Source organism: Pan troglodytes, chromosome 2 (assembly GCF_028858775.2).
Source record: "Pan troglodytes isolate AG18354 chromosome 2, NHGRI_mPanTro3-v2.0_pri, whole genome shotgun sequence".
Lineage (NCBI taxonomy): Eukaryota > Metazoa > Chordata > Mammalia > Primates > Hominidae > Pan > Pan troglodytes.
Genome location: NC_086015.1, coordinates 110,791,748 through 110,814,372, shown reverse-complemented (window position 1 = coordinate 110,814,372; position 22,625 = coordinate 110,791,748). Strand labels below are relative to the sequence as shown.

The 22,625-nt window shown below is 39.4% G+C and overlaps 1 protein-coding gene across 1 annotated transcript in view; it reads right to left on the bottom strand.

Annotated features, from left to right (window-relative positions):
- Nucleotides 1-5,375: 5,375 nt before the first annotated feature.
- LOC107970716 (collagen alpha-1(II) chain-like) overlaps nucleotides 5,376-22,625 on the bottom strand; it is a 32,876-nt gene continuing 15,626 nt past the window's right edge. Inside the window, exons 3-4 of the mRNA XM_063806355.1 lie at nucleotides 7,896-8,098; nucleotides 5,376-6,713 (exon numbers count right to left, since the gene is read on the bottom strand). The gene's annotated coding sequence lies outside the window, so the exon portion shown is untranslated. The remainder of the gene's footprint in view (nucleotides 6,714-7,895; nucleotides 8,099-22,625) is intronic.

Below are 22,625 nucleotides of genomic sequence, written 5' to 3'. Positions count from 1 at the left end.
TGTTTATGCAGGGATATTTGCTTTTAGTGATGACTATGTACCCTTCTCCATCTCTTTGCTTTTAGTCTTGTAGTCACTACAGCCAAGTTTGTCATTCTTCCATCACTACCTCCATCTTTGTGTGGCCCTACTAAAAATACCACTTCTGCCAGCAGCCTTCTTTCATAATCAAATCTGGAATCATATTTCCCCCTTGCATGGGAGATACAATGAGCATCCTGCCCTTTCCCCCAGGCACATCATCTCCAGGAACATAGTTAGGTTTCCAGCTGTGAGCAGTTGCCTGAGGACATTCCTCTTGCACCTGGTACCAGGGCAGCTCACAAGTGCCAGAAGTTTTCATTCCTCAGGAGTAGACTTTAACCAATGAAGGAAGCAAACTGGAAGATAAATACCTGAGTGTCCTTGCCCCTCAGGCTAACGAAGGCATCTTCTGTTCTGTCCCCAGAGCTCCCCAGCAACATTGAGCCCCAGTTGCTCACAGCAGGAATCTGTTCCATAATATACCTTTTGCTATCGGCTAGTCTAACTTCCTGACTCCCCTTTTGGTGCTTTCTGTGATCACCTCCCAAATAAACAACTTGTGCATGCATTCTTGTCTCATGGTTGGCTTCTGGTGGAAGCTAATGTAATACACAGTCCCTGTGCTCTCATAGCAGGCTACTTAGACTTTCCCCTTCCTAACTTCATTTAGCGTGGGCAATACTCGTTTGAGAAAAGTCATTGAGATCAGAAACAGCATCTTTCTCAGCATGTTCCTTTCAATACCTAGCACAATCTCTTACTCGAAGTAGGCGTCAACAACTAAAGGTTAAGTGTAAGTGCTTCAATGAAGAGGAAAATCTGCATTATGGCACTTAAAAGAAAAAGTTAAAAAAAATTAAGTATTTACAATAATTCTCTATAGAGCAATGACCACATCATACTTTAGAAGCTCCGCTCTAATGAACAGAACAAATTATCTGTAGCCTTCATATTCCATACTTTTTGTTGTTGTTGTTGTTGAGATAAGATCTCACTCTGTTGTCCAGGCTGGAGTGCAGCGACGCAGTCATAGCTCTTGCAACCTTGATCTCCTGGGCTCAAGCGATCCTCCCTCCTCAGCCTCCTTAGTAGCTGGGACTACAGGTGTGCACCACCAGGCCTAGCTAATTTTTAAATTTTTAGTAGAGGCGAAGTCTCACTGGGTTGCCCAGGCTGGTCTCCAACTCCTGGCCTCAAGCAGTCCTCCTGCTTCAGCCTCCCAAAGTGTTGGGATTACAGGCATGAGCCACCACACCCAGCCTCATTCCATAGTTTTTGAGTTACCTGGTATTGAGAGTCACATTTCCATGTACCTGACCCGTTTCACCCACTGGCCTCTAAGCTCACTAAAGACAGACCTTTGATCTATGTTTTTTTATAATACTAGCCCCTCACCTGATGTGTTGCACCCAGTATATACTCAATTCCAAAAATATGTTTTATTAATTTTTTAAATTTTATTTTATTGAGACAGTGTCTTGCTCTGTTGCCCAGGCTGGCATGCAGTGGCATGATCTCAGCTCAGTGCAGCCTCAATCTTCCGGGTTCAAACGATCTTCCTACCTCAGCCTCCCAAGTAACTGGGACAACAGGCACACACCACCATGCCTGGCTATTTTTTTTTTTTTTTTTTAAATAGAGACGAGTTCTCACTCTGTTGCCCTCACTGGTGTCAAACTCCTGAGCTCATCACGCAATCCTTCTGCCTTGGCTTCCCAGAGTGCTGTTGTTACAAGTGTGAGCCACTATGCCCAGCCCAAATTATTATTTAATGAAGCCAAGAATTTTAAAGCACATGAGGGTGTTTTAAAATTGTTTCTTTTTAAAGAGGTGGTTTATTTTGTTGCCCGGGTTGGAGTGCAGTGGTGCGATTTTGGCTCACTGCAATCTCTACCTCCTGTTCAAGTGATTCTCCTGCCTCAGCCTCTTGAGTAGCTGGGATTACAGGCGTGCACCACCACGCTAGGCTAATTTTTCTATTTTTAGTAGACACGAGGTTTCACCATACTGGCCAGGCTCATCTCAAACTCCTGACCTCAAGTGATCCGCCTGCCTCAGCCTCCCAAAGTGCTGGGATTACAGGCATGAGCCACTGCATCTGGCCTATACCTGTCATTTTTGTGCCCACTATAGAAAGATAAACCAGCGGAGTTCTATTATATTACTTATACAAATTTTAAGTTGAGAGCATCCAAATTAATGAGGTTTTACTGTACTTATGAAATTAATTTGACAATTATTGAAATCAAGATCTTGTAGAGAGAGTGTGTGATTCACATTAACAGTCTCTGAATATCCTAATTGTGTAGTCTTCATTCTTTTTGGCCATCATCTCTACTGCAGCATTTATTCACATTTAGCTCTCTGTTTTCACCCCAAAGAGACCCAGATCTTGTAACTTTTCTGCAACCAGAAAATCTAATTCATTGTTAACAGACACAGTTGTGTGTCTGCTAGGCTGCTGTAGACATAACCCTTTAAAAGTTAGCTTAGTTAAAGGAAACAAAATAACACAAAACAATAGAGGTGTGTGTGTGGAAATCAGTGTTGTATGGCCTGGACCTATTCTTACCACTCTTATAAAGTAACTCTTTCTGTGTGTGGTATTTCAGCTTGACTTTAATAATTAGCAAGTCCTGGTAGATCAGAATTTCACTTGGGCCTTGTCCCTTAGAAAATAGTGTTAGAGGTTCCTCTGCCAGTGGCATTGGCAGCCAAGAAGGAACAAATTAAGGGATCAGTCTGTACTCACATGTAGAGACCTTTACTTCTTGGGATGATCCAAATATCTGCATAATTTTACAATGGAGATAAAAGTTGAGGAAATACTTTTGAATAGATTGTGCATATAGATATGGCCAGAGAGCTTGTGGATGTAGTTGTTCAGATGCAGTTACTCTGCTAAAAGGAATACAGATACAACGCAAAGGTACATAAAGAAAAAAATTCTGCAGGAAACTATACTTAGGATTACATCTCTGGCATTTATGTTTCTTTGTAGTATTAGCACTTTACCTGATGTCTCACACACAATGTATGCTTGATTCCAAAAATATTTTTTATTTTTATTTTATTTTTTTGAGACAGTGTCTTGCTATCTTGCCCAGGCTGGCATGCAGTGGCATGATCTCGGCTTACTGCAGCTTCAATTTCCTGGGTTCAAGTGATCCTCCTACCTCAGCCTCCAAAGTAGCTGGGACAATAGGCACACACCACCATGCCTGGCTGATTTTTTTTTTTTAATTTAATAGAGATGAGTTCTCACTCTGTTGCCCAGGCTGGTCTTGAACTTCTGAATTCACTCAATTCTCCTGCCTTGGACTCCCAAAGTGCTAGCGTTACAAGTGTGAGCCACTTTTAATGGCTCACCCTGCAAAATTTTAAAATTATTATTATAATTTTTTGAGAGAGAGTCTCACTCTGTCACCCAGGCTGGAGTGCAGTGGCATGATCTCAGCTCACTGCAGCCTCCACCTTCTGGGATTAAGCAATTCTCCTGCCTCAGCCTCCCAAATAGCTGGAATTACAGGCATGCACCACCATGCCTGACTAATTTTTGTATTTTTAGTAGAGATGGGGTTTCACCGTGTTAGCCAGGCTGGTCTGGAACTCCTGACCTCAAGTGATCCTCCCACCTCTGCCTCCCAAAGTGCTGGGATTACAGATGTGAGCCACCACACCGGCCCAAAATTATTATTAAAGAACAATAAAACACATGGTTAGGGAGTAGCAGTTTATTTTAATTATGTTCCCTTTTGAAAAACATCTGACAAATATTGCAACTAGCAATAAGGTGCCCAGACAGAAGGGATTTCCCAGAAAGGAGAGGTCTGTAATCCAGGTCTTACATTGTTAACCTCAGGACTGGCTACAAACTTATTGCCTGATACAAAATGAAAATGCAGAACTCCTTGTTCAAAATGTATTAAGAATTTTTTAGCAGAGTAGAGCATTAAACCAAGTAGGGATGTGAGGCAGGTGGGGGAGAGGTGCTTGGGGACTGTGTTACTGGTGTTACTGTATAAGTCCTACACTTGTGAAACCAGTCCTGGTTACCCACCAGTTACTGAGATCCTTCTCCACAAGATTTTGTTCTTAGTGTTTCTTGATTAAATGATGTATCCCTGGACACACATGAGAAATCCAGATTATGACTGAGTCTATAGAGGTGCTATGTAAACATGATTCTGTGATTTTTTTTCCTTATTATTCTGTGATTTCTTAATATACTAGAACCCTTATCTATCCCACAGTGGAAGACATCATAGATTTTTTGGGTAGGGCTGGCTCTTAATAGAACTTCAATAATAGGGCCAGGTGTGGTGGTTCATGCCTATAATCCCAGTACTCTGGGAGGCCAAGATGGGCAAATCACTTGAACCCAGGAGTTCAAGACCAGCCTGGGCAACATGGGGAAACCCCATCTCTACCAAAAATATAAAAAAATTAGTCGGGCTTTGTGCTTTGCATCTGTGGTCCCAGCTACTTGGGAGGCTGAGGTGGGAGGATCGCTTGAGCCCAGGAGGTTGAGGTTGCAGTGAGCCGAGATTGTGCCATTGCACTCCAGCCTGGGTGACAGAGCAAGACCCTGACTCAAAAAAAGAAAAAAAAAAGGAACCTCAATAATTCATCCTAGAAGTATATGCTTGCATTCCTTCCCACTTGATTGTCAGTTGTTAAAAGCCAAGACCCCAGTCTTGGGATTCTGAGATTTCATGCAGTCATCTACCCCCATATAGTTTGGAATGAGGGAGAAATGGCAAAGGCACTTACATGATTATTTCACTATGGCCTTTCTCACAAATTCCTCCCTGATCTCTGTCCCTTGCTGAAACTGAATCTGTGTACTCCTTTTCTTTCTGGGCCACCTTCCAGGCAGGTGGAAGCCATCTCCTCTAGGCCTTTTCTCCTCCTTCCCAAACCACCCCTCCAGGCAATAGAGGGATGAGGATCGATCTTCCTGAACCAGAGAACTTGGTCTTTACTCCTGTTTCCCCACACTCTTCTCCTCCTTATCTTGGAGGCCCAGCTGTATCCTTTAGTTTATCTTTGACTTGTATGACTTTGTTCTCCCTAGGGATAGAGTCAGGGGATAGAAACACTTCAGTTCTGTCTTGAAATTAGAATACAGATGCAGAGGGCATGAGACCCACCTCTGCCGTAGATTCAGTTTTGATTGCTTAATCAGGTGAGTTTTATGTGTCTACTAAATCACAAATAATTAGAGAACAGCATGTGTTAATAATCCTGAAAAATCCCAGGAACAGTTCTATAGGAGTGCCTCCAAATGTGATTAGAATTCTTTGCTCACAGACAGTATATTTCTTCCAAGTCTAAGAAAACACATGTGCTGTGTGAATTAATTTTATTGTACTTTTTCTAATTAGTCTTCAAAAGGCTTGGCTGTTTTGCTTATTGGTGAGCTCCTGTGACAAACCAGGGCATTCGATTGAATTGTAAACCAACTTATGACACTGAGCAAAGCAAACTTCCAAACAGATTGTGATTCTTGTTATCAAAGCAGTTATGAAAAAAAAGTTGTAGAAAAGGCATTTTTCGGGCAATTTAAAAGTTAATGTCTGGTAAATGAGAATAATTCTATCTATCCTCTTATTTATTTCAGAAGAAAAATTTCAGAGTTTTTAAGGTATTTTTTAAAATGGGAAACTTAATAAGGAAATGGCATTACTTCTACTACTACTATTATTATTGTAAATATATTTAAGTATTATTTAATACTTAAGTAATTTTAAGTAATATATTTAAGTATTATTAGTTTTTAGAATTCGTGACCTCTTATGGCCAAACTGGTTTTTAATAAGCTAGAATTTAGTAATAGGTTTTTTCCATTGAATTAGGTTTTAATAGAACCTAAGTTATTACTTAATGGATAATTTCTACTTGGAAATTCGTAAGACATATTGAGTATACATTAGATATGCTGAAGGGGCTATTTGTCAAAATTACCTGTTTTATAGGTATACCAAACACAATTTTCAATCTGTTATTAGTAGAACAATAATACTGGTCTACTTCATAGGATTTGTGGATTGTACTAAACATATTTAAATTCAAATATGTTTTTTGGCTTCATTGAACTATAATTAACATACGATAAACTGTGCATGTTTAAAGCATACGATGTGATGCATTTTGACACCCTTGCAAGCATCTCCATCAAGGTAGTGAATATATCCACCACCCTCAAAAGTTTCCTTCTGCCTGTTTATCATCCCTTCCTTCCTACCTCTTTTCAGGGTGCCCTTCCCTCCACTCCCTAGGCAATCACTGATCTGCTTGTTTTTCATCACTATTGGGTAGTTAACATTTTCTAGTCTTTTTTTTTTTTTTTTTGGTCTGGCCTCTTTCACTCACCATAATTATTTTGAGATTTCTTCCTGTTGTTGGGTGTTGTTTTCCATAGTTTGGTTCATTTTTATTGCTGAGTCAAATTCTGTTGAATACACCATTTTCTGTTTATTCACCATCAAATGTTTTGTATGTATTTATTCTTTTCTTCTCTAAGCTAAACTTCATCTTCACTTCAATTCTGCCTCCCGAAGACTTCATGGTATCACAGGAGTTTTGTTGTCAGCCCATCACATCTGGATCCAAATCACAGCCATATCTCTTGTGAGTGTGTGAACACGGCCTTTGCAGGTTTCTTCTCTGGGCTGCAGTGTCCTTATCTGAAAAATGAGCATAGTAATATGTACCTCTTAGGACTGTTGTAAGGGTGAAATATGTAAAGCATATAGAACAAAACTTGGCACACAGTAAGTGCTATCTGGTTGGTAGTTATTATTATTACCGTCATTAATTGCATATGATATGTTTGGTAGAACTTCCAGCCCATAATAAACTCTCAACAAATGTTAGCTATTATTATTAATCGTACTAATATCACTATAGCACATAACAACTCTTCATTTCTTTCCTTCCTTCCTTGTCCCTCTTATGTTTTCAGTCTCTTCACTATTTTTGTTACTAATAGTACCCGTGTTACCTGACCAGGCAAAATAAAGGAGGGCAGTGATTTCCAAAGTATGATCCCAGAACCAGCAACATTAGCACTGATTTGGGAACTCATTAGAAATGCAAATTCTCAGGCCCCACCCCAGACCTACTGAATCAGAAACTCTGGGGGATGGGGCCATGGTCTGTGTTTTAACAAGCCTGCCAGGTGATTCTGATATAGCTAAAGTTTGAAAACTAGTGCAGTCGGGTAATCGCCAGGCTGGTGCAGGAGTTAATGCAGGCTCAGTTCACGTCAACTTTCTTGTTAGGAAAAGCACACTGTTGACTAATTGAGCTTAATATCAACTAAAACCCCTAAGTCCTTTTCACACATGTTGCTGCTAATCCCCATATTCTCCATCTAGCACTTGTACAGGATTCTTTTTGGACTGAAGTATAAGTCTTTACATTTATCCCTATTAAACTTAATCTTGTTAGATTCGGCCCATCGCTTCAGTCATGTTTGGGGAAATTTTAGTTCAGCTGGAATGAACCATGACAAAAAAGCAGGGCCCAGAGACCAAGGAGGAATGTTACAAGGACAACATCCTTTTATATATTGGCCGAATACTGGCCAATGAGATACTGACTATGGTGGGCTTCTAATTAAACACTTGAGACCCTGGGGGGATGTGGTAATTTGATTTCAGTTTAATTCAACTAACATTTATTGGGCACCTACCAAGTTCCTGGCTGTGAACAAGGTACCAGAGGGGGTGCTAAATAGCTCACTCTTTAATGTCAGATATTAATGTCTACTATCTGACATTAGTAGTAGAGACAAGTAGAGATGAAGGGGTTTTTGGTTTTGGTTTTGTAGCAGGCACATTGTAGCCCAATATACCAATACTCACAAGTTCCTTAAGGAAGATAAGTAATATTCTTTGAGCGCCAGATCCTCCACCATATGCTTTGTTGACACTTCCATATTTAATTTTCAAAGCAATCATAGGAATGATTGCCCCATATAAATTTGAGGAAACATAGATACAGAGGTTAATGCATTTCTTCAAGGTCACACAGGTAGTTAGCAATAGAGCCAGAGGATGCTCCAAATCTGTATGGATTTAAAGAACATACTGCATATAAGCTTTCTCCTTGTGATCAAGAAAATTAAGCTCTTTAAATATCAAAACCCCTAGTAGCTTAAAGTCCAACCATAAACTATTGATTTATAATAGTTAGGTTTAAAATCCTAAAAACATTAAAATAGCGATACATTACCTAGTCCTATATACACAGAATAGTGCATTTAGCTGTGCTCACAGTCCTAATTTAAAACAACAACAACAACAACAACAACAACAAAACTTATGTTTGGGCCAGGCGCCGTGGCTCATGCCTGTAATCCTAGCACTCTGGGAGGCCGAGGCAGGTGGATCACTTGAGGTCAGGAGTTCGAGACCAGCCTTGCCAACATGGTGAAACCCTGTCTCTACTAAAAATACAAAAATTACCTGGTCGTGGTGATGCATGTCTGTTATCCCAGCTACTCAGGAGGCTGAGGCAGGAGAATCACTTGAACCAGGGAGGTGGAGGTTGCAGTGAGCCAAGATCGCGCCATTGCACTCCAGCCTAGGGGACAGAGCAAGACTCCGTCTCAAAAAAAAACTTATGTTTGGTTTTGTTTTTATTTGCCTCTTTTAAAGTGTTAGCCACATATTTTAATCCATCTATATCACAATATTATTATATAAATATACAATATTAATACAATATTATTAATATTATAACTCCAAGTTGTTACCTGTAGCAACCAAATCTTTGGAAAATATATAATTTTATCCTCTAGGGGGCAAAACTAATGAATTCTATTCTAGCAGGTAATAGCTGTTATATTTTACTGATACATAATGTGCATTTTAGTAAAGTATCTTGTAGTATAATGGAAAGACACTGGACTTGGAGTCTGAAGATAAAAATTTGCTTCCACTTACTAGCTATCTCACCCTGGGCAAAAAAATTTAACTTATATAAACCTCAGTTTTTAGATCTCTAAAATGGGATGATAATGTTCATGGGGTTGTGAAAATTAACTGAAATAGTATTTATGAAGTTTCTCCGTGGTCTGGTAATGTTTTACAAATATAAGGTTTTTTTAAACTTATCTATTTTACAAGCTACCAAAATGTGAAATATTTTGGACACTTCTGCCACCTACACATCTACCTAATCCATAGAGTAGAATTTGAAATTTTTGAACTTCTCTGAAAATGCATCCATTCTTTCATAGTTTCTTTTTAGCAGTAGAGTTTCCTGTAGAATTACATACAAGCAGTGGAATAGAACTGATATTGAAATTCTAGATTCTGTTTGTTAACTTGCATTTCAAAGATAAATTCTGTTTAACCAGCATTAATATTGTCAACACTACTGGCATCATCATTATAAAAAGATTTCCACTAGGTGCCAGCATGCCTGAAGCCATGTGCTATGGTTGTATAAAGTGAGTTAAGCTGGTAAGAAGCCTAGTTCTTTAGGACTTTATATTATGGACGGACTTTACATGAATAGGGGAAAAAATAAAGATATGCATTTGAATCCCTGGATTTAAACCCCTGCTGTATCCCTTATTAGGTGTATGACCCTAGGCAAATGACAGTCTTTTAAACTTCAATTTATTCATCTTTATAATTGGGATAACAGTACCTACCTGATAGAGATGTTGTGAGAATTAAATGCTATGTTATGGATAGAGTGCTTAGTACAATAGCAGTATTTAATGCCCAGTTAATATCAGATATTATCTGAGCTAAGAACTCTATACTGCAATATCAAACTCCTAAACTTTTCATCTTTCTTTTCTGGTCCTCATACCATGCAAAAATGGGGTTACTCTGATAATAATGAATAAATGTGAAGCCTGGAAATTATTGTCAATCACCTGCACTGCTACATTAACCCCCTGGAATCACAGAGTCTTAGAGTAGGAACCCCAGACTTCGAAAGTCATTTAGACCAATGACCTTGTTTTGCAAATGGGGAAACTGAGATCCACTCAGGTTAAGTGTCCTATCCAAGGCTATAGAGCTAGTTTGTGATGAAGCTGGACTAAAATCTGGGCTCTACACTCAAAGTATGTCACTCTCCCTCCTCCATACTGTCTCCCTAGACAGCTTGGTCATTTTAATCCCTTCTTATATTTGCCTTGCCAATAGGACCATGCTGTTTTGGCCTGCTGCCAATTTAGGCTGTCCAGTTCCAGCTAAGTCTTCATGGTTAATCTTGTTATTCATCTCCTCTTTTTTTCCTAGCATGTAAGTTTCACAATGTATTTAGCAGGGGGAAAAACCCAAAACCTGCCTTTGTTTTCCAAATAAAACCTTATTTGTGTCAAAAAAAAAAAAAAAAAGTGAAATCAATAAAAGCTTCCTTGTTTGGATAGGGATGGGTTGTGAGTCCACAGGCCCATAGGCTCAGCTCAGACCCTTCATTCCCATTCCCTCTAAAGTGGTCCCTGAGGGAGTTCTACTGAACTCTCAGGTTTCTCTTAGCAACACAGTTTAAAAGTTACTATCTCACATGTACACTTAACAATGGTTATTCCTGGGGACTCTCAACTTGTCAGGAGCATCTCAGGCCACTTCCATATGTGTAATCCTGTTTAGCATTTCTGTATTTTTTAATACGCTAAACAGGATTACACAAATTATGACATATTTTAAATGTTCCCACTCAATAGATTAACATTTTAAATTCAGATAAAAAATTGATGACAGCAGGTGTGGCCTCCTTTTGATATAACACCAGAAGTTGAAAATTGAGATACTTCCACTTCCATCCCCAACTTGGCATTGGCCCTTACTTTTCTTAACTTGGCCTGTTCCTCAATTCTCAAGATCCAACTCAACCATCATTTAATGGGTGTCCACTATGTGTTAAGTTCCCCAGTAGGTACTTGGGCCACAAAGATGAAAAAGATATAATCTTTGCTCTTCAAGCAAGTAGCAGATTTAATAAGGGTGACAGCTCCAAAGTGGTCCCTATGGAACTGTGTCCTTTCATGCCTTTGAGCAGTTCCTGGCCCCAACTTGTGTTAATAGCAGTGGAGGTGACACAGTGCCAGTTCAGGGCCCCCTTTAAGAGGACTGACAGCTTCTGATTCCTTCCTTTTGGAACGCTCTTACACCCTGACAGCTGTATAAGAAGTTGGGCTGCTTTGGTGGAGGGACCACATGAAAAAACATGTGGAGAGACCTCATGAAGAGAAAGAAGCCCAGCTTTCCCAACACCAACATCCCAGCTTGAGCCCAGTCCTCCAACTATCTCAGCCAAAGTCCTAGACATATGAGTGAACTGTCTTACATGCTCCATCTTTATTGAGCCCTAAAGTTGACTGTAGCTCCAGCTGATGTCACGTGGAGCAGAAGAACCACATAGCAGATCCCAGTCAACCCATGGAATGTTGAGACAATAATAACTTAGTTATTACTTAAGTCATTATGTTTTGGAATGATTTGTTACATAGCAATAGATAACTGAAACAGATGGGTAAAAAAATGATGATGCCATGTGGTAAGTTCTACCGTTAAGGTATGTACAAACCGAAGTGTTAGCATTGACAAAGCACTGACTAGACATTATTGAAATTGGGGCTAGGAGTATACCAGGATTCATGGAGGAACTGGCATAATGAGCTGAATCCTGAGGAATGAGTAAAATCATCAGGTAAAGAAAGTAGCATGTATAAAAAAGCTTAGGAGAACATAGTAGCAATACATATTTAGTATGTAGTTCAGTGTCAGTTGGGAGATAAAGCATCACAAAGGTATACTAGAGCCAACTATAAAGGCCTTTTCTTGTCAGGCTAATATTAACCTGCAGGCAGTGGAAAGCCAATGATAGCTCTTAGGCACTGCTATGAAATGAGCAGTTATCATATCTGTTATCTTAGGCTTCCTTCTCCTTAGCCATTTCACACTACGGATCACTTCCTCTTTCCCCTTTCTCTTCTTCTGTGACTTTATCCAGGTTTTCCTCCTGCTGATCTAATAGATGTTTCTTTTTTGGCTTCATTGGTTCCACTTACTTTTCTACTGGAATTTCTCAAATTTCTGTCTTTGGTTCTCTACTCATCTTTCCCAGTATTCTCTTTTGGCTGCACCTGAGACTCCTTGGCAGAAGATTTGAAATCTCTGTCTCTAGACTGGCCTTGCTTTCTAAATGCCATGTTATCTCAGACAAGTAAAACCTAATTCAGTCCTCTTTCCCTCCCCACTTCCCCCCTATCTTTTCTTTTTTTAAAAAACTTAATCCCAAATATAATAGTATCCACTTTCCCCCTAGAAAATCCAGTCCCTTCTCTTCATTTTCCCATTTCTGTCACTTCTTTCTATCACCCAGGCTTACAACTTCAGAATCACGTCTTTAATTCCCAACTTTCTCACATACTTAACTATCACTCAAGTTCAATTGTTCCTCCTTTACACTGCCTTTCACATTTTTTGTTTTATTACTTTCTTTATAGTTTCCTTAAAATTTATGTTGATCTTGCCAATCTCCTGCTGTATTATTTTTTCAAGGCCATTGACTCTGTAGCTGAAAAACTGGTCCTTCCACAATCTGGTCCATAAGTGTCTTATTTTTCAACACTCTTCTTCTTGAACTCATCCGTACATAGTATAGCTTGTAAAGGGCCTTGACGTTAAGTTGATTGTAGGACCCTGATGCTATGTTGTATGTTTTGTGTGTAACACTATTTTTTTATCTTGCCAAATAGGGAAGTAAGTTTAGCTAAATAAGTGCAAAGTTTTCTTGATAGGCAAGAGTGGAGAACAAGAGGAAACATGTTTCTTTTTTGTTAGGGGATTAGAGAAAGCTAACCAAGGAATAGAAGATAGATGCCTTGGTGCTGAGGATCAAATGTTTTTCATGGGTTGGCTAGAATCATTCAGGAGGCTTACTAAAAGCACAGATAGCCAGGCCCTACTGCATAGCAGTAGCCTGTACTTGGGTACATGTTGGAATCACCTGCATAGCAGTAGCCAAAACTTGGCTACATGTTGGAATCACCTGTGGCTGGTGGAAGGTGGGGAGGGGGCGGGAGATGCTTTAGAAAAATACTGATGCCTAGCTCCCATCACCAGTAAGTCTGATTTAATTGGTTTTGACTGTAACCTGGGCAACAGAATTTTTTAAAGCTCCCCAGGTGATTTATAATGTACAGCCAAAGTTGAGCACATGACCCTAGAGATTCTGTTTCACTATGTCTGGGATGGGGACAATGAATAAATGTCCCCATGTGATTCTGAGGCCACTTTGCCACAGGAAGAAGCATTTGTTTCCCTGGGTATTTCTGAAAAAGGATTCAATAAATGCCTAAGACAGGCATAGAATGATGTTGTTCTTATAGATGGGGTAACAGGCTGACTTCTGAATGGAAGCTAGTGAATATGTCCAGTTCATCCTCACACCCTCCTCTCACAATGAGATTACCCATCACTCTTCAGTTCTCTCCTCCCAGAAACCAAATTGACTTGGTTTTATCACTTTTTCCGCTTCAGCCAAGCTGCCTGTTTGTTGTCCTCTATGAACTTTCACTTTCATTGTATCTTTCTTTTCCTACTACTTAGCTACTTATGTCAAAACCTTACCCACCCTTAATGCTCAGCATAAATCCCACCACGTTAGTGAAAACTTCAGACACATACTGAAGTACTGGGGGTTAGAACTTCAACATATTAATTTGGGTGGAGGAACACAATTCAGCCTATGTTCATATCTTATATGTCAGGTGAGAATATAAATTTTAGCACACTGAAAACAAAGAAATACCTAGTTAGGGCTACACATGTGTTTATTATCATGCCAGTAATTTTGCTTTGAATGATAATTTCATACATATGACTCAGAAGGCAAGAAAGGATAAGTAATTATGAACTTAATTTTAATTAGTTTTATTGATACTACTTATAACAGTTTTCGATTCATAATTGCCCATATGAGAGTTCGAGCAATAGATATGGCTGAAGCTAAAATAGAGGAACATAAACGGCTTTAGGATATAGTTGAAAAAGGGTGAGATTTGGAGGGTGACTTTGGGTATATCACGACTTTTCTGAGCCTTTGCCCCATCATCTGTAAAAGGGAATGTTAGCTGTGTAATCAGTGAAGGTGGAATGAGCAAATTAATATGAAAATTATTTGCAAAATTTAAAACACTATTCAAATATTTTTATTATTATTGTGATGGGTGAGAAATTTGAAGAGAAGCCTCCAGAACTGTATCATTCCCCACAAAATAAGAGGTTCAGAGAAACTGAGACTAGAATGCTGCAAATAAAATCTAGCTGCCTTCTGTTGCTTGACTTTACCTAAAATCTCCTCAATGGTGTAAATATTTTTTCTGAATATATTACATAGAAGAACCGTTATCATTGAAAATCCATATGATCACTAGCAATGAGTTTCAATGTTAATGAAGTGCTGACTATTTGCATAGTATATAGGACCGGTCCTATTTTTTATTACTTACAATATGGATAGCATTTAGAGGTTGTTCTCAAGGCATTAACAGCTTTTGGGTAAAAAGTCAGATTTCAAAACCAGAATGAGATAACCAGGTCTTTTCCTGACACACTGATATTGAAAGGGCTTATATATATATATATATATATATATATATATATATATATATATATGTGTGTGTGTGTGTGTCTGTGTGTGTATATATATATATATGTGTGTGTGTATATATATATATAGAGAGAGAGAGAGAGAAAGAGAGAGACAAAGTCTCACTCTGTCATCCAGGTTGGAGAACAGTGGAGTGATTTCGGCTCACTGCAACCTCAGTCTCCCAGGTTCAAGTGATTCTCTGGCCTCAGCCTCCCAAGTAGCTGGGATTACAGGCAAAAGCCACCATGCCCGGCTAATTTTGTGTATTTTTTTGTTGAGACGGGGCTTCACCATGTTGGCCAGGCTGGTCTTGAACTCCTGACCTCAAGAGATCTGCCCACTGTGGCCTCCCAAAGTGCTGGGATTACAGGTGTGAGCCACCGCGCCCAGCCAATATTTTTGGAATAATGATTTTTAAAAGTTGCACACGGTTTTAAGCCACTCGCCACTTGGCCTCCCCTGACAAATTAAGGTGGCAAATCAGTCTTGGGCCCTGGGCCAGTCCTGTTGGCAGCCAGCTGAGATGATGGAGTTGGGGGCCAGAAGTCAGGATCAGGAAGCCTCTTAATACCTGCAGGATGCCTCCTCTCTCTCTCCTTGCTTCCCCATGCTGCTGATTTGAGGATACTATTTTGCTGTTTGCACTTGGGTCAAAATTGCTACTTATGGCTTTGGAAGACATATAAAAGGATCAATGGCTATGAAATTAATGTTTAATGTCACCCTGCTCACAGCTCCTTGATTTTCTGATATGTGTCTAAATTACTGTTGTAGGCAATAAATGTAGTATGAAGTTTGAATCCCCATTGTGCCTATGGCATATTAAATAAATAGCTTATATATTTGCAGTCCTTTCTTCTGATCCTACTTACCAGTCAACAACTCACTATCTTGTTCAGCATTCCTTCTTGTTCATACTTATATACAGAGTATCTACCATAACCCCTGATACTTAGCGAGTAGCTATTTCAATGGAAAGGATAGTAAGTAGGGTTGCTAAGGCCCATATGGTTCAAGTGAATCATATTAAAACAAAACAAGACCCATTGGAAATTATTGCTAAGTTTGCTGCTGCAGTTCTTACAGTCATCACACTTGTCAATAACCCCAGAGCCATGGAGAATAGATAAGTAGCTAAGCAGCTCCTGAAAGGTGGGAAGGTAATGTTGTGTCTCTTGTTTTTGGTGTTGCATAATTTATTTATTCTTGTAAAGGTTGGAAGGGCAAATGTAAGGAAATAGAAATTAAATGCAGGAGACTAGGCCAGACCACAGCCCCTCCATGTCCCGGGCTAGCTAGCTGGAAGATGAGGCACAGTGACACAAAGGTTGAGAAGATGACTTTTTTAACTAATGTCAAGGATCATGAAATTGCAACTAGCCTAGAAAGTAGCTGGGATCTTCTGCAGAATTAAGGACCAGTGTTGTTGTCATTGCTTTTTCAGGAGAGTATGGAAATGAAGCATCCTTGTGACAGAAGGTGGGGTTGTTAGAGTGGTGATGGCAGCCAGATAAGCAATCCTCATGACCTTTATGGAGCAGAGAAAACAGCTGGACAGCTGATATTTTCATCAGCTATGTCTTTGCCCAGCTGCACAGATGGGCACTTAAATTATATAATAAATCACAGGCTTTCCAATGCACCCATCAAACCCTGTCAGTCATATAGCTTAAAACCTTTAGAATCACAAGATCCTTGAAGATGTTTGTCACAATTGAGACAGTTTGGTTCTTAATATAATATTCTACCTATTATGGTGGAAAAAGGAATTTATCAGATAAGGAGAGGTAATACTTGTGTTCAAGTCCATGTTATACCTCCACTTCTTTCTCTCTGCTGAAGATCCCATTTGGCTTCTTAGGGAATAAGCTTCCTCATATATGAATGATAATTGTTACTATCTAGCCTCAGTGTCTCTTCTAGGTTAAAAGTGAAATTGAGTTTTATAAAATAAAAAAGTAGTAGATTTTTATTTCTTATGATTATAAAGGATTTAACTTCATCAGTATTCAAGTGGTCTTGTATCATTCACGATGACTCAATAGCAACGTGTCTACAAATTATTCAAGCTCTTTCCATGACTCATGCCATGTATTATAACAAAGTAAGTTTTCTCTCTCTCCTGAAAAAAAGGCCTATTTTTTATATGAAAAGGGGTAGACATTTGGAAACTTTTAAGAGAGAGATTTTGCTAATAATATAAATGGTTGTTAACATTTTTAAAGTGAATTAAAAGCTTGTCACCAAGATACAACTAAGATTCTAGAAGCTATAGACTTCCATTTGGTGGAAAACGAGCATCAATATTATAAAGATTTTATAATGACTCCTTCAGAAATGCTGCCATGGAGGTGCATGTACCCAGGTGGAGGGAGGCTGGTCTATGGTCTATGTAAGTGCTGCTATAACAAAATACCACAGGCTGGGTAACTTATGAAAAACAGAAATGTATTTCTCACAGTGCTAAAGGCTAAGTCTAAGATCAAGGAGCCAGCAGGTTTGGTTGTCTGGCGAGAGTTGCTCTCTACTTCCAAGATGGCGCCATACTGTTGCTTCTTCCAGAGGGGAAGAACCTTCACATGGTGGGAGGCAGAAGGACAAGCAAGCTGAAGGCTTGTATTTCATTTATTTTTTATTTTTTTAGTTTTTATGAGACAGAGTCTCACTCTGTGGTCCAGGCTGTAGTGCAGTGGCACAATCTTGGCTCACTGCAACCTCTGCCTCCCAGGTTCAAGCGATTTGCATGCCTTAGCCTCCCGAGTAGCTGGGACTCCAGGCGTGCACCACCATGCCCGGCTAATTATTATATTTTTAGTAGAGATGGGGTTTCACCGTGTTGGCTAGGCTGGTCTGGAACTCCTGACCTCAAGTGATCCGCCTGCCTCAGCCTCCCAAAGTGCTGGGATTACAGGTGCGAGCCACTGTGCCTGACCTGAAAACCACTTTTACAAGGGTCTTAGTCCCATTCACAGGAGAGGAGCCCTCATGACCTACTCACCTCTTAAAGGCCCTGCCTCCCAATGTGACATCTGAATTTTGTGGGAATTCATTCAAATCATAGCAGGAGCCTACTGTCATTCAGAATGATCTGAAAGGTCAGCATTGTTCCTGAAATAAGTCAATAAGCATACTATAAATGTAATAGCATGCTGAATAACTAAGACCCATATTCTTGAGTAACCTGGGATGACTGAGCCGTTTCCAGCCTATACTCTCCTTGCTCTTCCCACTTCTCACAAGAAGTGATAGTAACTACTGCTCTATAAGGTCAGAGGTCCAACTTTATCTGAGTTATTTATTAGTGTCTTCTTCTACCCAGCTGGTTCTGGGGAGTCTTTGGACTGGGAGTGGAGGGGAACCCAGGACATGGAAACTCTTCAAAATTCATACCTGATGGGTTCTGTGGGTAGCACACTGGCCTTAGATATTCAGCAAGGAAAAAAAAAAAAAAACAGAGTTTTTCAACTAACTATATTAAACTCTGTGGCCCTCCACTCCTTAGGAAAAAAAAAAAAAAACTTACATCATTATTTTTTTTCTGACATATCATTTTTATATTTGGAAAATTTTGAAGATAAAAAATTATATGTTGCCTAGATATTTTATCATTCAGAGATAACTTTTAATGTTTTGGGAAATTAAACATATATGCACTTATATGTCATTCATATGTATAAAACTTTGAAGGAATACACATTTGAATGATTTGCCCTTGAAATTTGTATATAAATCTGAGCAGATATGTTTTATGTATTTATTTGTGAAACATATTCAAGCCACTAAGTGCCTTATTAGCAGGAAGTCCTAACTATCACTCTTGAGCTTTCTCTACCTACCTGGCCAATTCATCTCTCCTCTCTTCTGGCCAATTTCCCAAGAATACCAGGGATATACCTACTTGCTGCAGAGGATGGGTTGATAGGCAGGGCCATTCCTGCTCCCAGGGCTGGGCATAAAGAGATCAGTAATGACTAATCAACTCAGGATTGCTATTGATCCTGGCTGGTACCTAGTGTCACTGTTGAAGACTGTGCCCAAAGGCCAACAGATGCTTGTCTATTCTGTGTCATGCCCTTGTTGGTCTGAATGCCTCTCAGCACACCACTGGGGCTCTGAACTCGGGCTTTGAAATTATAGCTCTTAGTTTGCACGCAGATATTCTGTCATTATTCACTACAGCAAAACCTTCTGTGTATCACTATGTCATCATGGCTAGCCTTAGTCACACACCATTGAGACTCTTCACAGTGCAGCCTGGGAAGTGTGTGACTATGGCTAGCCTTAGTCACACACTACTGAGACTCTTCACAGTGCAGCCTAGACTTGCCCATTCTTCAAGGTTATTTCAGGAACCTCCTTGACAGTTTTAGCCACTGAGCCTGGGGCAGGACCACTCTGTCCACCCTCCCAAGTCCACTTAACTCTGAGTCTCAAGAAGCAGAGTCAATAAGTGGGTCCCTTTGCCACAGAGGCCTGGATTCCTTTGGCAAATGAATCCATGGCCTTATAAGAACAAGTTCTCTTTGTAAAATAATGAGGTAGGTTGTGTTAAAACACTTTTAAGAAGCCAGTATTATGTCTCCTTTTAAAACTGTGTGTCTTAGTTATTTATAGAACTAGGAATTTCCTTTCAAATAATTCATCTCTGAACTGGAATTTTTTTGCAAGTAATTTGTAGTCTATACATCTAGACATAAGAATAAGTGATATAATTCTTAAGTAGTTTTCTACCCCCACCAAGGGGCATCCCATTGATGCTCAGTCAATCATAATAGATATCCTGAATATATAAATATCATCCCAGTAGATGGCACAGTCTTTGCCACATTGTGGAAGCTAATGACATGCTTGATTTCTCTTATTTTAATATCCAGATAGGGATGTTAAAGTCCTAGGGAACAAATAGGATATATCACAAAATATATCTCTGTCATCAAACATATCAATATATCATCAAAATATACCACCAAAATATATTTCTATTTTTTAATCTCAGCAGCCTCCTCCTCGTCCAAATCATATCATTTTTCACCTGGACAACAGGAATGGAATCCTCATTGGTCCTCTGCTGCCAGTCTTGCCAAATTCTAATAGATTTCCTTGCCATAGCAAGAGAAAAAACAAAAAATCAGATCATGTCACTCCCAAATTTAAAACCCATCAAAGGCTCTTCCTGGGTTTTAATTTATCATAAATGAAAAGCCCTTTGCCACCTCTGGGCCTTTGCTCTTATTCCCTAGTCCTGGTGTGCTTTTCTCCAATTCTTCACACAGAGGCTCATTCTCAGCTGTTGGATAACTTCTCTCGCATGGTTGTCTCAGAGGCATCTTCCCTGACTTCACTTCTAAGGCTGCCACCTGCAGTTTCTCTCTTATTTCCTTTATGGAATTGTCATTTTAGTGGAGTTTCAAGGAAGAGTAAAGGTAAATATTGTCCAGTCTGCAATATTTACCTGGCTATTGTGATCATACTTATTTTGTGGAACAAAAGTTGTTACCATGTTCTGTACAGTTGTAAAACCTGCTTTTTATAATAGTAAATCGTAAACATTTTTAGATCAGTAAATATACATCTATAACATGATTTTTTATTATATTGATATGTCATAATTTAGGTAACAGAACTCTACTGTTAGAAATTTCAGCTGCTGTTTTGTGAAAGAGTTGGAGAAGACCAAGGTAATTCTTAAAGCCTTAAAAAAATGGAGATGGACTCTTGAAACTAAGATTATAGTCTGAAAGGAGAAATACGAATCAGTGACAGGGTAAACAGAAATTATTCTCAAAATCACAGAAAACTAGAATTGGGGTTGCTCTTAAAGCTCAAAAGAACTAAATTTTGAACAAGTAATGGAAATACCATATTAACCTTATTGAGCCAATTACAGTGTGGTTTCTCATGTAACAAACATGGTGGATTATGATAGAAGAATAGATTTGATGGTTAAAGCAATAGGTGGAGTTTTTGAAATGTTAAATTTGAGATATTTATAGAACACCTAGAGGGGAGCTCTCTAGTAAGTAGTTGGTGCGGGGCTTAGGAGGAAGTTCTAGATTGGGGAGACATCAACATATGTTGAATGGTAATTGACACCAATAGAACTGGATACAAAAATTCAGGGAGAGTATGTAGAATAGCAGACCTATCAACAAAATGGTGAAGAACACAAACATTTGCAGGATGGACAGAGGGAGATGAACATTTAAAGGAGGAGAACAAGAGGCCAGAGAACTAGGAGTAAAGCCGAGAGAACGTGTGTTGTGGGATTCTCCAGCATTGATTAGCCTAACTGTGCTTGACTGGTCATATGATTGCTTTTCCTCCTCGTGATTCTTCATTTGTATCTCCCCAAACTGTGCTCACACAGAGAATAACTTTTCCAGACAGAGCATCCTCTTCTTCAATAGAAAATATACATATTATTGTATTCCCCAGATAGAATATCCAATAAGTGCATTAAGCTCATCGAATGATTGCTAGGGTGTGATTTGAAGCATTCAGGGAAGGCTACTTTTTTGTCCTGGAATAGTTCTCTGGCTGACCTACAGCGATGCCTGACATAGTGGGCACTTAGTTCACCTTAGCGAGTAAATGGTTCCATGAATATTGAATGTCTAAGTATCTTACTAAAATGCAAATATCCTGAGAGGGGTGACAAATAAGCTGCCAACCCCTATTAACAATTTGATAGGCTGGGGACTTGTTTATTGAAACTCTTTTCATTGTGGTCAGTCTCTGTGCAATAGGCTTATAGGGCTAATTACTGTGGAAGGTAGACCTAGAGTGGAGGCTTACCTAGGAAGGGTGTATCTAGCACATTAGTTCAGTTTTAAGATATCCATACACACCATCTATATTTGTCTCCTAGGCTGCCATAACAAATGACCACAAACTATGTGGCTTAGAATAACAGAAATTTATTGTCTCACAGTTCTGGAGGCCAGAAGTCTGAAATCAAGGTGTCAGCAGGGCCATGGTCTCATCAAAGGCTCTAGGGAAGAATCCTTCCTTCCTCCTACCTTCTGGTTATTAGGAACCCTTGGGGTTCCTCGCCCTGTAGATGCAGTTCTCCAATTTCTACTCTTCACATGGCATTCCACCTTCTGTGTCTGTGTGTCCCTGTATCTCTTGTTTTTCTTCTTACAAGGACACTAGTCATTGGATTGGGGCACACCCTAATTTAGTATGACATCAGTTTAATTTAACTAATTACATGCAAATATCCTATTTCCAAATAAGATTGCATTCTGAGGTTCTGGTTGGACATGAATTTCTGGGGAACACTGTTAAACCCAGCATACCATTTATTGTGGCTAGATGATGGTTAGATACTCAGCTAACCTCTAGGAAAAATCTGGCTGTGGGGACCAGGAATCATCATATGATATGAGACATTGACGTTGACAGGTATGTGTGTATGTCCACCAGGTAGCATAAAGGCCCTTTTCACTTACTGAATGTGAGAGGTAACCTACGAGCACCACACAGTAGGAAAAAAAGAGCGACAAAAACATTAATTTACTCTAAAAAAATACATTGTGAGTGCATATTATGGGCCAGGCTTTGGGTGAAGGACTGAAAAAAGTGGTAAATGAAAGAGATATTACTCATGTCCCCAGGGAACATACAATCTAGCAGAAAAAGATATGCAATAAAGAGGTATAGAATAAATATCCACTTGAAATTTTAAAACTGAGCAAGTGTTATGAGATTTACAGAGTGGTCTGTGAATGAGAACAACTGAGAGGAACCTACTGAGATATGGTGGTCAGGTAGAAATATTGACTCTGTAACTTGAAGGATGAGTCAGGAACAGGTGTTTCACTTCCTTCATCTGTCTATCGGGGCTGCTGCTGAACAGAGACCTCAAAATTCAGCAATTAGAAGAGGGTCTTCATATCCTATCCCCCATCTTAACTGTTTAGTTATACTCTAGATAGAAACTCTGACATTTTTCTCCTCACTTT